Source organism: Oenanthe melanoleuca, chromosome 1A (genome assembly GCF_029582105.1).
Source record: "Oenanthe melanoleuca isolate GR-GAL-2019-014 chromosome 1A, OMel1.0, whole genome shotgun sequence".
NCBI lineage: Eukaryota > Metazoa > Chordata > Aves > Passeriformes > Muscicapidae > Oenanthe > Oenanthe melanoleuca.
The window spans coordinates 44,411,906-44,425,357 of record NC_079334.1 but is presented as its reverse complement, the minus strand read 5'-3'; the positions used below and the strand labels follow the sequence as shown (position 1 = coordinate 44,425,357).

The 13,452-nt window shown below is 34.2% G+C and overlaps 2 protein-coding genes across 3 annotated transcripts in view; one reads left to right on the top strand and one right to left on the bottom strand.

Moving 5' to 3' along the window:
- IMMP2L (inner mitochondrial membrane peptidase subunit 2) overlaps nt 1-13,452 on the top strand; it is a 405,705-nt gene that overhangs the window by 185,597 nt on the left and 206,656 nt on the right. The gene's annotated exons all lie outside the window — the stretch shown is intronic.
- LRRN3 (leucine rich repeat neuronal 3) overlaps nt 1-13,452 on the bottom strand; it is a 31,769-nt gene that overhangs the window by 16,339 nt on the left and 1,978 nt on the right. The window lies entirely within an intron of this gene.

Below are 13,452 nucleotides of genomic sequence, written 5' to 3'. Positions count from 1 at the left end.
TCAACAAACTATGTTTGATTAATGGGAAGGGTTTTTTTTTAAATTTATTTTGTTTTACTCTATAAATAAAGCAGTAGATTATACACAAATGTGTTCCTTGAAATCCAATGGAAAGATAAATCAGCACATTTTAGTAAAAAAAAAAAATCTTTCTGGTTCATTTGCTTAATTGTGAAATAGCATATTTTTCAAGCTGTTATTAAGGTTTGAAATGATTAGCCTTCATTAGTTTGGTAATTAGTTTAGGCAGATTGTTTTGGAACAGGCTCATTCCTATCTCATTGCTGTTGAGTCTCTAATACTTTTGTTATGAAAGTCGCTCTTGATGAATTTTTCACCATGGTTTTAATTGCTTTCTCTTTTAAAAATAATAATAGCTAAGCAGCATGAAACAGAATTTGTTTCACTGGAAGAAAAATCCTTAGTTCCAGAGGCTACCCATGCTAGTTTGATATTTTAATGTTTACAAGTGTTAGGTTTCCATTCTGCGTGTTATAGAAAGAATTTTCCAGGGTTACAAAACTATACCAGACAAATACAGGTAATTCTTTGGGACTATCAGGCAACATACTTCTAAAGCAACAGTTGCTATAATAGTCTTTGTTATATATCCTTTTTTAATTTTAATATTCAAAATTAATAGCATTAGATTTCAGTGACATCTGTCTGATATGAGAATATTCATGGGGGCACTGACAGACATTGGAATACTGCATCTATTTCTTCATAAAGTAGACATTTTCAGTAGAGTTAAAAATAAAATTTTGGTGTCTGGCTGCAGGGAAGGAGGATACAGATAGAGCATTCTGCAGTACGGGCATGTGTTAGAATCCAGCTTAGGTTAATTGTGGTCTCATTTAATTTTGTGCCTGGAAAATATTCGGAATGCTTATTGACTGGAAATCAACTTAAAGTAACTCCATGCATGTCTCCCAGTCTTTCACCTCCTAATTTACAGGATGCTGCTATGTACCATGAATTATATTCATATGCTTCCTGCCAGCCAGGTTCAGAGTTTAAAAGAAATATAGTTGGTAACAAAATTGTCAGAGTATTCAGAATGACTATGATTTTCTTTAATATTTAATTTTTTTTAAATTTGATCTTCTCAGTTGCACCTTATGTTTGCTAAATAGATGTGGAATGATAAGGAATTGCTAGGAATTATAATAAATTAACTGCTTCCTTGATGGCTAGTATTCTGAGCACAATTTAAAATTATAACATAATATTACTACATTTAATTGTTGATTATGCTGAAAAGACTAGGTACAAACACATGGGAGAGTAATATGAGAACAAAGAGAAGGATTGGGGGTTTTTTTGCTACTTTGAGTTGGAAGCAAAACCAAATTGATGTTAACTTAAGTCTAATTCTGTTCTACACAGTGATTTCTAGTACTTCTCATAAAAAAAAATAATTAAAGATTCGTTGCTTTGTCCTTTGAGGGTTTTATTTCCCCGCTCAGACTAAGGCTCTCTTCCTAATGGCTGTTTGGGGACCCATGTGGTAAGAATTAGACTTCTCAATCCTTTAGGCCTAAAAGAGATGAATGAAACCAGCATTTACAATGCCATCAACCTGTTACAAGAGCTCAGTGCTTATCATACTGAAAGGTCTCAAATTCTAGGCCAAGCTCCAATGGCTCTTTGGGTTGTCAGTGTTTCCTACTTTCTGCAGTGTGCTGTCATATGTACTAGATTTCATTTAGCAGTTCTTGATTAAAGTAGTTAGCTGCAAATTTTTTCAACACTTTTCCCCATTTAACCAGTCTGAAAAAACAAAATAATTCATATTTGTTATTTGATATTCTGAGTTTACTGCCACCTCTATGTAATACTTTGTGTTGGAGGTACTTTCAAAGTAAATGACTCACTTTTCATAAACTGTTGCTTATGAACTTTATTGACTCCAAGCCAGAATATGCTTTACAGCTGAACAATTTCAAGTAATAGACTCAGAATTCATTTTGCACAGCTTTTTGTGTGAACACAGATTTATTCCTGTGAACAAATTTGAAAAGCAGGAAAAAGAAAATATGATTCAGGACGTCTGGATTCTGAATGCAACATAACTTTTGCAAAAATCCTTAGCAATTTTTTCGATGTTTATATTTCTGTGTTATAGACATAAATTCTAAATATGCCAGGAATACTTCTAGAACTACTAGTAAACTATTCATTAAATTCTTAAATGCAAGGAATTTCAACAGAATGCTCCAGTGCAGTGTTTTCTTTCTGCTGAGAGATGCTTTTTATGCCACTTAGGAAAGTCCATTAATTCCTGAGGGTTCAGTTGTGTCTGGTTAGACATAGATTGTAGAATTGTGTGGTGATGAGCTTTATTTTTTAAGATAACCACATGGACATAGAGTGCCTCTGGGGCTTAGGCTTGTACAGTTACAAAACCCTTATCTTTCTGAGATAACCACATTGACCTACAATGCCTCTGGCTGTGGAAATGGTGGATTTGAGGACAGGAACTTCAAAAAGGAGGTCTCAAACCTCATTAATGGTATGAAAAGCAAAAATCATAACAAGCCACTCTTTTCCATATATGCAATAAGATTTCTGACTGCTCTTTCCTCTCTGCCTTCTCTCAAAGATCTAGTCAACAATCAGGTCAAATTTGCATCAGTTCGTTTCTAGTGTTAAAAATAAAAAATAAATTTCTATTAAACCAAAGCATATCATAATAAAGAACCTACAGTTTAAGGGACTATGGTGGTTCATTGATAAGAAAAGTATTGCACAGACAAATTGTCTGGAGGGTTCATTATAGACACAAAATTGTTGCTCTCTCATCTTGAACCAACAAGTCTATGGCCCTGATATTTAATCAGAGCAAGAATGGCATTTATTGAATCTCACATTCACTATGTCTTAAATTAAGGTGACTTACTTAGTAGGGCAAATAAACCACAAAATAATTACATTTTTGCATGTTTTCCTTTAATTACTTTATGTGCTATTGCTTTCACTTGAAGATGTGCTTGAGGAATTTAACCATAGAGTGACTTTTAAAAAAAATTTTTTTGTCCCTTTATCACACATATTTAATAAACTTATTTTATATGTTTATCTACTGAGACCAATATAAGACAAACCAAATGTAGGATTTCGTTTAAAAATAAAGAGAATTGTTTTTAGACTTATACTATTAATAGCTCAGTATTTTTTTCTCTTGAAAGTGTACTTAGAACAGGTATTGTTTATGTAAGACCTGAAGTAAGTAACAGATGGAGAACTAGCACTGACTTGAATGCTTACATACAGATAGATTGTACAACATGAAACCTCTGTGCTCTTGAGTGGCTTTGCATATCTGTACTGTGTGCCTAAATGTAATGAAATGGTTATAAATTCTCAAGAGTTGGTGGAAGATTTGATGCACTTACATAACTAGTCTGAATATTTCTTGGTAGAAATTAAATTTTATCTAGTATTTTGACTCTTTCTTGTAATAGAGGTGTAGATTACAGTTTGTTGGCATTTACATCCTTGATAATTGTTTTGCATCTCACTATAAAAAACAAGGCTGAATACATGCATAACATATTAGAATTGCCATTAAGCAAATGATTCCAAATTAATGTTTTGCCTCTCTATGCTATGCCAAACAAATTTTCCCCAATTAATTTACAATTGATTACTCTATAGTATATCCCAAGGGAATGCAAAAAGGTCTGTTTATATGTTCCCTGCTATTGTGTTTCTGTAGTTTGATTAAACCAAGCATCACAAAAATCCAAAGGGAAGCATATGCTCATAGCAGTAATGTCTGAGGCACTTTTAATTGGAATGCTTCCCAAAGCCTAAATACAGAATGAGCCTCTATTAGTTTACCCTTCCAATCCAAGAGGACGCTGCCAGATCTGTTCAAAACTTCTAACCTGTTCAGGAGTTGTATGTGTGCTCTTGTTTTGCTTGTCAATCTAATGCTACATGTCAAAATCCCCATCCCTGAGAACCACAGGAAAAAATGTTTATTTTTTTACCTGGGCTTTTTTTCTTCTGCTAAGATGTTCCTTAGCTTTTGTATTCTTTTCAGGTATATGATGATTTAGAAGAAGCCAACAGAGATAAGTAAAACAGGCAGAGCTGCATTTACTGGTTAGAGCTTGTGAAAATAGCTAGCAGGAAGAATATTCAAACATACAAATGCTTATTTAAATTCAAAGACTTTTAAATTTTTGACTATTTTGTTTCAAGTACAAATTTAGAAATATTTTTATTATCTTAATGGGCAAAATCATGTATTTGGAATGAGGAGTCAGGATGTAACCAAGTATATTCCTCTATTATATTGAAAAAATATTTTCACATGGAAACCAGAAAAATAAATTCTGGAAGATGAAAAAAAATGCTTAATGTTGACCTATAAACTATGAGCCCTGGCTTGGTTCCTGTGCAGAGTACTTGGATAAAGTAGTGGATAAAGGCCTGTCTCTAGGACCAGGGGCTGGGGATCTGCAGTAGACACAGAGACTCATTTCCAGGCTCCAGAAGTGAATATCAGAGTTTTCCTTAAGATATGTTTATTAATGGCTAACTTCAGCTGACTCCCTTTTTATCATTCTGGTTACTTTGTACTACTTTGCAAGACATCTCATAAATTATGTGGGGCCTAGACATGAAACAAAGAGGGCTGCATTTTGGGGAGGGAGGGCATGTAATTAATCAGCGACTGCAAAATCCTTTAATTCTTACTTTGAAGGGTAAATCTTACCCTTTAACAGATTATGAGAATTTGAGATCTTCATAATTATTATCATAGAATTATCATAGAATTATCATAAAATCATAGAATAATTTGGGTTTAAAGGGATGTTAAAGACTGTCTTATTTCCAACCCCTCCCACCATGTGCAGAGATACCTTCCACTATACCAAGTTGCTCAGGTCCCTATTAAACTTTGGAAGATGATATCCATGGTTAAAGAAGTTTTGAAAGCTTTACTTATTTGCTATAGATGTTTACTAGAATTGTAATTTAAAAGAAGAATGCAGAAAACAACCATCACGTTGGACAAAGTATACATTTTTCTCCTTACAGCTCCTAATCTTTGTTTTTAATTTGCACAAAAACCATAAAGAAAATGAGTTTACAAAGTACATACTATACTCTTTCTTAATATGCTTTCTTAAAACCCTCAGAAAATACCTGCACATGATGGCACATGAAGTTGTGGATTCTCTGTGGTGCTGAGAGATCCTAATAGAAGTGCACAATATTATTCTTTCATAGGCTGCTCTGTACCTCAGAAATAAACTGAGTAACATGTGGCAGTTGCTAGGGTAACCAGTTTTTGCATTTTGCAGAAAAAGTCCAAGAATAAAACACATGTAAATTGGCAGTGTGGAAAGCAGTATCATATACAGTCTCATGTTCTCAATTTGTTCTATATGGTTTTCCTCTATACTATTTACATAACAATGAATAAGATCTGCTTCATCTCTTACTTTGAATCTCCCATACACTTGTATTTTGCATGGCTATGAAAGGCATTTAAGTATTCAACTGCTAAGCTTAAGCTGGTTTTTGCCCTGTCAAACTATCTAGATTTACTGTCAATAAGATATAGCTGTGGTTGCTGTAAGTGCTGATCATGTTTACTGTGTGTGATTATCAGGGCACGAAAACAGAAATTAAATTGAATTTTAAAAGTTGTCCTTTGCACTTAAATATGATTTCCTGTAATTGTTCAAATTATTCAAATTCCATTAAGCATCTATCTTGAATATGAGTCTTAGTTAAAAGCCAGAAGGCGTTTAGAAAGACAAGATTTTCTTGTTCTCACAAGAGTCCTATTTCAGACTGAATTGGAATTCATGTTAAGAAAAACCTTTCTGTACTTGTTTTGGAAAATGTTTGTTAATAAATTCTCCAAATTGCTACATAATGAGAAATGCATCCTTGTTACAAGAAGAAATAATTTTATAATGCATCATTAACATTTTGAGTTACATTCAAATACTTAAACCCAATGAATGCCAACAAGCAGACTTTGTCTGGCAGATGTAACCATTGTAGATAAACATAGTCTATAATAATTATTTTGTTGAAATTCTTTGAATTCTAAAATTACTTTATTCTTCTTATTTTTAAGTTTAGAGTATTCTAGTGCTAGAATGTTTACTTAGGCATTTGATATAATACCAGTGATAAATATCAGCAATATATTTTTTTCAGAAACGTATTTCTTTAAAAACATTATCATTTTATGGCATTTACCTATGCTAAAGAATAGAAATGCTATCTGTCTGCATGGGATGGTTCTAATACAAGAAAAGTGCTTTAAGGCCTTCCCAGCCCTCCCTTTAAACTTAGTACTAAGTAAATCTCATGACAATGATTTTATGCACATGCAGAACTAAGAACAGAAATGTCATATGTTATCCACTGACAAGATTAGATTCAGTGCTGCAGTTTATTTCTGCCAGGCAACACTGTCCTGCTTTATACTCCATGGCTTCCATGAAGTTACAGGTAGTATTGTGTGGTTCTAGTTGTCCTTTGCACATTGCTTTTTTCAAAATTAGGTCTTAAAATGGTGTCAGTTTAATCATTTATGAAAGGGTACTCTAAATTTCAGGCAAATCTAATTGACCAATTCGTGTTTCTTAAATTACTCTGGTAGAGTATCTTGATAATCTTGATATTGGAGTAAATAATCTTGATATTGGCAATAACTATGGAAACTCAGCATAAACAATACCTTCAAACTGTCAAGTTTTCTCAGCAGAACCACTTCTCATGAAACTCACTGCAGGTTTTTAACATGTAAAGAGTGAAACAGTTTAAGTATATTCACTACATGAGGTAAAATACCACTTTAGGAAGTTAAATCCAAAGTTTAGCACTTAATATGAAGTGGTTATTATACTAACTCTAATTCATGATTGCTAATGCTGTATTTTTGAAGCTGTGTATAAAACTGTAGTGCATTCAGTCCCAGATCTGTGGAAAATACTGAACACCTGGCTGAGCAGAAATGTGGAGATTACAAATTAAGATGGTAAGGTTTCAGTGAATCATGCTTCTCTCTTCCTAGAAAATAGTTGCTTTCTGTTAACTGAATAAATATAGTGTGTTATTTTAAAATTTTTAAACAAGCTAGTAGGACATTTAAACAATTTTTATTGTCCTGCTGGGACTTCATTGAATTACTCTTCTCTTGGTAGGTAACATCAAAGCAAATATTGCCTCGTGACCAAATGGAGTTTTATTTCCTTTAGCTGTCCAGCAGACTGCCTTTTCAGGATTTTCAACTCAAGACAGCTAGCTCAGGGACCAATTGAACAGTGCCCTTCACCTCTAGTAACATCTAAACTGCTCTCACCTGATGCAGTCATACCAAGACATGTAAGCAGGCTCCGATGACAGTGGTGCTGTACATCGTTACCCAAGGCAGTGCTGGCAGAGAAGCAAGCCTTCCCCTTGGGAGGATCATCATGGCATAGTCAAGTGGAAGGGACATAAGGAACTCTGTAGTCCAACCTCCCACTCAAAGCAAAGTCTGCTCTTATGCCAGACCAGCTCATGGAAGGTAAAAATCAAAGTGGAGTTTGTTACACTGCAAATCTTGGTCTTTGACCATTCTATTGCAAATAGATCATGGTGCATTCAATATTGTACTTTGACATGCCAAACAAAATTGGTATTTTAAAGCAATGCTAATGCAAATTTATTTTTTTTATGGAATTGACATTTTCCTCAGTCCTGAGCATTGATTACTCTTTATTGTTAAAAAAAAAATCTACATTGCAATTAATGATGGAGTAGATGGCTTTAACAGAATTTACTCAGACTCTCTGAAAGTTTGGCTCACCTCTATTTGAAAGATTAAATATTAGTATAGTGGATTTATACCCCTACTTTTAATGTACTTACCACTGAGTAGTTGTAAATGGGTGGTCTACAATCTCAACATAATTATTATAGCTTCCCTGCCATATTTGTGTCAGGCACAGATACTGTGTTTATATAAACTTTTTATCATTTTTTCTTCATCTTTAATGCTTTCTGTACTTGTTTGTTGTTGATTGACATAATGGCATGCCAACACAAGATGCTTTTTGAAGAACTGATATGCAAACTAAATTTAAAAAAAAAGTAAAGATTACAAATACTTAGTCCATATTCACCCAAGGTAAATAAGATTTTTTTTTGCTTCTTTTTGTAAATTTTTATTAAACCTCAGAGGCTGTCTGAAAACCAAACCCTTAAAAGAGAAAAGGAGCTCTTCAGTACCTCCAAGTATGCAAGTTTCAGATATGTGGATATCGATATACTTTGCTTGAACTGAAATGACCAGAGATCTTAAATGTACTTAGTAATTTGGACAATACATGGGTAAGATTTTAAGATTTCAGCATTTAAATATTTGAAATTGTATGTAATTTTAGGTATCTATTCTAGTTACAGTTCACTGTTAAATGATATCTGCTGAAGTGCCTAATAAAGGCACTTGGGATCTGCATTGCCTTGAGTAGCCTCATGAAAAGGACCCTATGTACTAATATCCAAGGTGATTGCTTCCTAGCAGAGAGGGTGTAGGGTTTATATAATGTGTGTCCCAACATGCTTATTATCCTTGTGTGGAAGTGAGAAATGCAGAAATATTTCTGTGCAGTTCCTCAGATTGAATAGCTCTTCTTTCTGCCCAGGAAAGAGCTCAGCAGTTTGTCTGCTGCTGTTGAAAGACAGAGTACTTTTCCTTATTTTCTGGAGCTTAGAGTTTGGAGTCTAACCCTGAATAGTATGATGAATATCCTTTTTGTCTATTATTTTACAATAAAAATAAAATGATTGAAAATGTGTTTGTCTGACAAAATATTGATGACTGGATAATCTATAGCAAAGCAACATTCAGAAGAATATGTTACCTGAATTATACATGCTGTGTGAAATTGCTATTCAGACAAGCATTTCTAGCTTAACAGATCATTATATTTGCAATTACCTCATTTTGTCTTCTTTCACCTCATAAAGATACCTCTATAAACTGGTATAATCGTTATTAATCATTCAATTTCTTGAGTTTTAGCCTTGTATTTGGCTTACCAGCAAGTAACTGGCCAAACAGATTAAAATGAAATAGTAAAATTACTGTATTGTGGAGTGTGATGAAATAGCAGCTCCACAGTCTCAGCTATCTTTTCAGAAAGTCAACATGGTGTAAAACAGAAATATATGTTTAAAATGGTCTAATACACATGATATAGCTAGGCTAATATTTTGGTGTTATACTTAGGAGGATAACCTAAGTAACTATGTTTTGTTATAAAGTAATATTAAATAGGAATTGTGCAGATAATGTCCCTCAAGCTACAGTGGTAATGAAACACCACTTGACTGTAATTATATTTTTCATACTGAATGGCGTTCTTTTATTTGTTTAGAACTTGACAAGAGAAAATACTGTACTTCATAAATTGATTAAATTTTTTCAGAACATCCTTTTGCAGTGCAGAGGGAGGAAGAATTTTTACAGCAGGGGCTGGTTTCTGTTTGGAACACACAGAAGAGAGCAGTTTAGTATTATGCAGCGGGTTTGAAGCTGATGTTACACAGAAAAGAGTTTTTTCTGGAACACTCAGCTCCCATGTGAGTCTTGACCAGAGTGGGCTCTCCTGTCTCTCAGCTCCTTCCAGGACATGCAGCATGGAGCCAGCTGGGGTGGGGAGCTCAGCAGGTAGTTCTGCACTTCGTTGGAAACCCTGCACTGTACTGCACTTGGGTGAATTAGCTCACTGTTAAGTGTCATCTGCAAAAACTGCTGATGCTTGACATGACCTCTAGAGAAAGCTGCTTTCCAGAGGGGACAGGAAGTTCAGTGACTTGAGAGAACTTGGCAACAGGAATGACCTTGGGGTGAAGAAACAAATATCTCTCTCTAGTCTTTCTATTTATAGCTGCCATGACACTAGCTAAAATCTTTGAGAGAAGTTTCTGTTTTCTCATAAAAATTATTCCTGTCAAGATGAAATATTTTATTCGGTCTTTAGGTACTAAATAAATCACATAAATACAATATAAATAGTGACACATATATATCTGTTTTCAGCAGAGATATGCTATTATTGTAAAGTAGGAGACATTTGTATTTATCCTTATTCAGGGAATGAGTCCCATAATTGTACTTATTTAAATGCTTCCCAAATCTGGTATATATTTCCCATTCTATTTCAAATAAGAATGACTTTTTTGTTTTAGCACCATGACAAAACTAGACAACCCAGTTCCTTTTAAGCTCTCAGCACCACACTAGGAGAGCCCTGATCTCTGACCATCATCTTGCCTTTTTAAAGACAATTAGGGAGTAGTCTTTTCTCATCCAAGATGATGGTATAATAGAATACTATAGCATAGTATTATAGTGCATATAGTACTATGGTGATTTAAAAAAATGTCTCAATGCACAACTTTGCTCTTCATTGTGTGTTCTGTTACACCACACTTTTTTTGTTTTATTATTCCATAATTTATTAAATTGGTAATTTCTGAAATTGTCTGATCCTTAGACACATAATTCTAGAAAAATATTTTTTTTTCTTTTTTTTATACTAGTAGCTGGATGCCCAGGGATTTTTGGTACAGCTGAACTTAAGATTTGTACCTTTTTACACCAAATGTTCTAGAGAATTTAAAGTATTTTCTGGCAGACTGGTTGCTATTTGCATAAAAAGAAGTGTCTATCAAAAGACTCTTGGGGTAATACTAATAATAAGTAGACATTTTAAAAAAATATTCCCTGTAGCATTTTATTCTGCTTTGAAGTGTTTACCTCTAAATACAGATGCTTATTCATGAAAGAGAAAAGCTAAATGATTTCTTTTGTGCCAGTGTTGTCAAAAAGCATTTCCCAGTTTGACTGAGACTGTGGGAGCTGGGAGCACAAAAGAAGCAAAAATTATTTTCTACTCTAATACAGAGGTCAGTAGAGTTAAACTACCATTAAATTTGGGGCAGATATTTTAATGAATTCCAGAAATACAACAATTGAATAGAAATAATGTGAATACAGAGATCTTATTTCTTATTTCCTTTGAATTAGACCACTGCTACTTGCGGTCAAGCTGAAAGAAAGTTGAGATAAACCTTCTGTGAAAAAGAAATATTCTTGAATGAAGGATAATGGTTTCAAAGGTGTGCTGTATAAATTTGTGTTTATAAAATGAAAATTCCCCTTCATTTTAATGTCTGCATATGGTTTTGCTTGGAAGAAAAGTCAGCAATTTGGTGAGTGCTAGCCCATAGCTTGTATTATGGTTGATGTTCCATGTATAAAGAATATGAAATCCTTTTAGGAGAGGCTAATTGGATCAAGCAAAATTGTGAAAGTAGTTTGTATTTGGCCATCATGAAAATACTCTTTCTCACAAGGTGTCACATTCAGCTACTCCACAAGAACCCAATCTGAAATAATCTTATTGACATCCATATTGTATCTTTCTCTGGTGCAGATGTGTATAGCTCTATGTGCTGTGCTAATAAACATTTATCAGTTCAGTTGAGTTAAGGATATGAATTTATTGAGGAAAAATTGATGAAATAATTTGTTATAGATTTTGTGTATACCACTGAAGGTCATACTGTTTATTTAAATAAGTTCTTTATGAACTACACCATTTCACAATAACAGCTTTTAACAGTTTGTGCACTGGTCAGTTGAATAAATAAAAGGCACAGTAATTCCTTTTTACAGTTACATTACAGTTTTAATGAGAAGCATTGATTTTTCTCTTAATACTAATGTGTTTAATGACCTTTCTAATGACACCTGTCACTACTGTTTCTTCTCAAATTGTACTGGCATTTTCTTTCAATGAAGCAAAGGATTTTAATTGCTTGTTGTGTTGTTAGGATGAGAATTAGTACTCTTTTAAATTACTATGAAGGCTTGTAGAAGGCATGTTCTGTTAAAAAAATAATTAGAAGCTGCCTGATTTTTGATCTTCAGAAAAATTTTAGACAGTGTCCATTCCTTTGTCTTCAGAAAATAGTTCTGGAGTGTAACATGTGAAACTGGTTTTTCATTGTCAGTTTTTGCTACTTAATATCAAGTAGAGTTTATGCAATTTGACATGGAAGAGTATGTTAAGGTAGTTTCTGACAGTGTCTCTTTCAAGAATGGAGTCCCTCTGACTTTTAATGGGGCTATCTGAAGAAAAGATATCTGAATTAAGTAAAACATTAATGTACCATGAATCACTAAAACCATCTATATATAGATCCAAAAAGGTATAATTTTTCTCTGTATGGTGACTTTTCTTTCAATTGTAGATAGAGCTTGCCTTGAAAAACTCTTTTGTTTTCTACTGCTTATCTTCAATTGTTTTAATACTCTAAAACTTGGCTACTAAATACCAGTCTAACTTCAGTTAAGAGTGAATGTCAGCAAGTAACAAAGCTTTTGGTTAGCTTGTAATTCTTAATATAATAAAGGTTATGGGTGAGAGTCAAAGAAAGTGACTCCAAGCCTCCTGAAGGGTTTGGTCTCTCTTGCAAACACAGCTTGCAAGACTTGGTGTCATTTAGTGACAAGGGACAAGTGACTACAAGCGAAAAGCAGGACGTGAGTATTTTCATAAGCTGCTCAATCTTGATCAGTTAACAAAGAGTATACATTCTAGTTTTGCCTGCATTACAGGTAGCAGCGTTGCTTGGTTGATCTGGTCTAGCTCAGGTGCAGGAACGAAGCCCTCACCCACTTCAGGGTACTCCAAGCAGGCACGCTCTGATGTCACGCTCGGAGCTGCCACCCTGAAAGGAGGGACCTGGGTTTCCATAACAACATCAGCCCGTCGCTGGCTGACACCACAACATTATTGCAGGAGCTTGAGCGAGTATTAGCCAAAACACAGTCACCCTGCATGTTGGCTGCTTTGCTGGTTAGGAGTGGCTATGCTGTGTAGAGATGCTTCATCTATGGCACATGTCCTCTGTACATGTGTGATTGAAATGGCCACATTTTTCTGAAGCTCTTTGGCATATCTATCTAGAATTTTGAAGTAGCACATAGCACAGTAGAGTGCATGTGGCAAAACCCAACATGCGTTTGTGTAAAGTTACTCATATTTACTTATTTTCTGCATTAAAAATGAGTAAGAATAAACATTCAGAAAAGCTGAGCAGCTATCGAGGCATGTAGAAAAAGTTTCCTCTAAGTAGTCCTTTGCACACAGCATGAAGAGATCAGAATCGGGTTTTCTCTACTTATTTTATAACACACTCTGTAAAATCCAAACCAGAAGCTAGAAATGGTTGTTTTAACAACTAAAATGCACATGCAGTGTGAGTGAAAACAGGATATTTAATTAATTAGAACAGAGATTTTTTTTCATAAAATAAGTCAGTTTGCTTTAAACAGATTTCACAGACCACCTAAAATACAGGAAGCAAGCTTGCCAATAGCAGGAGCTAATGCTTCAATACCTTTCATTTTGT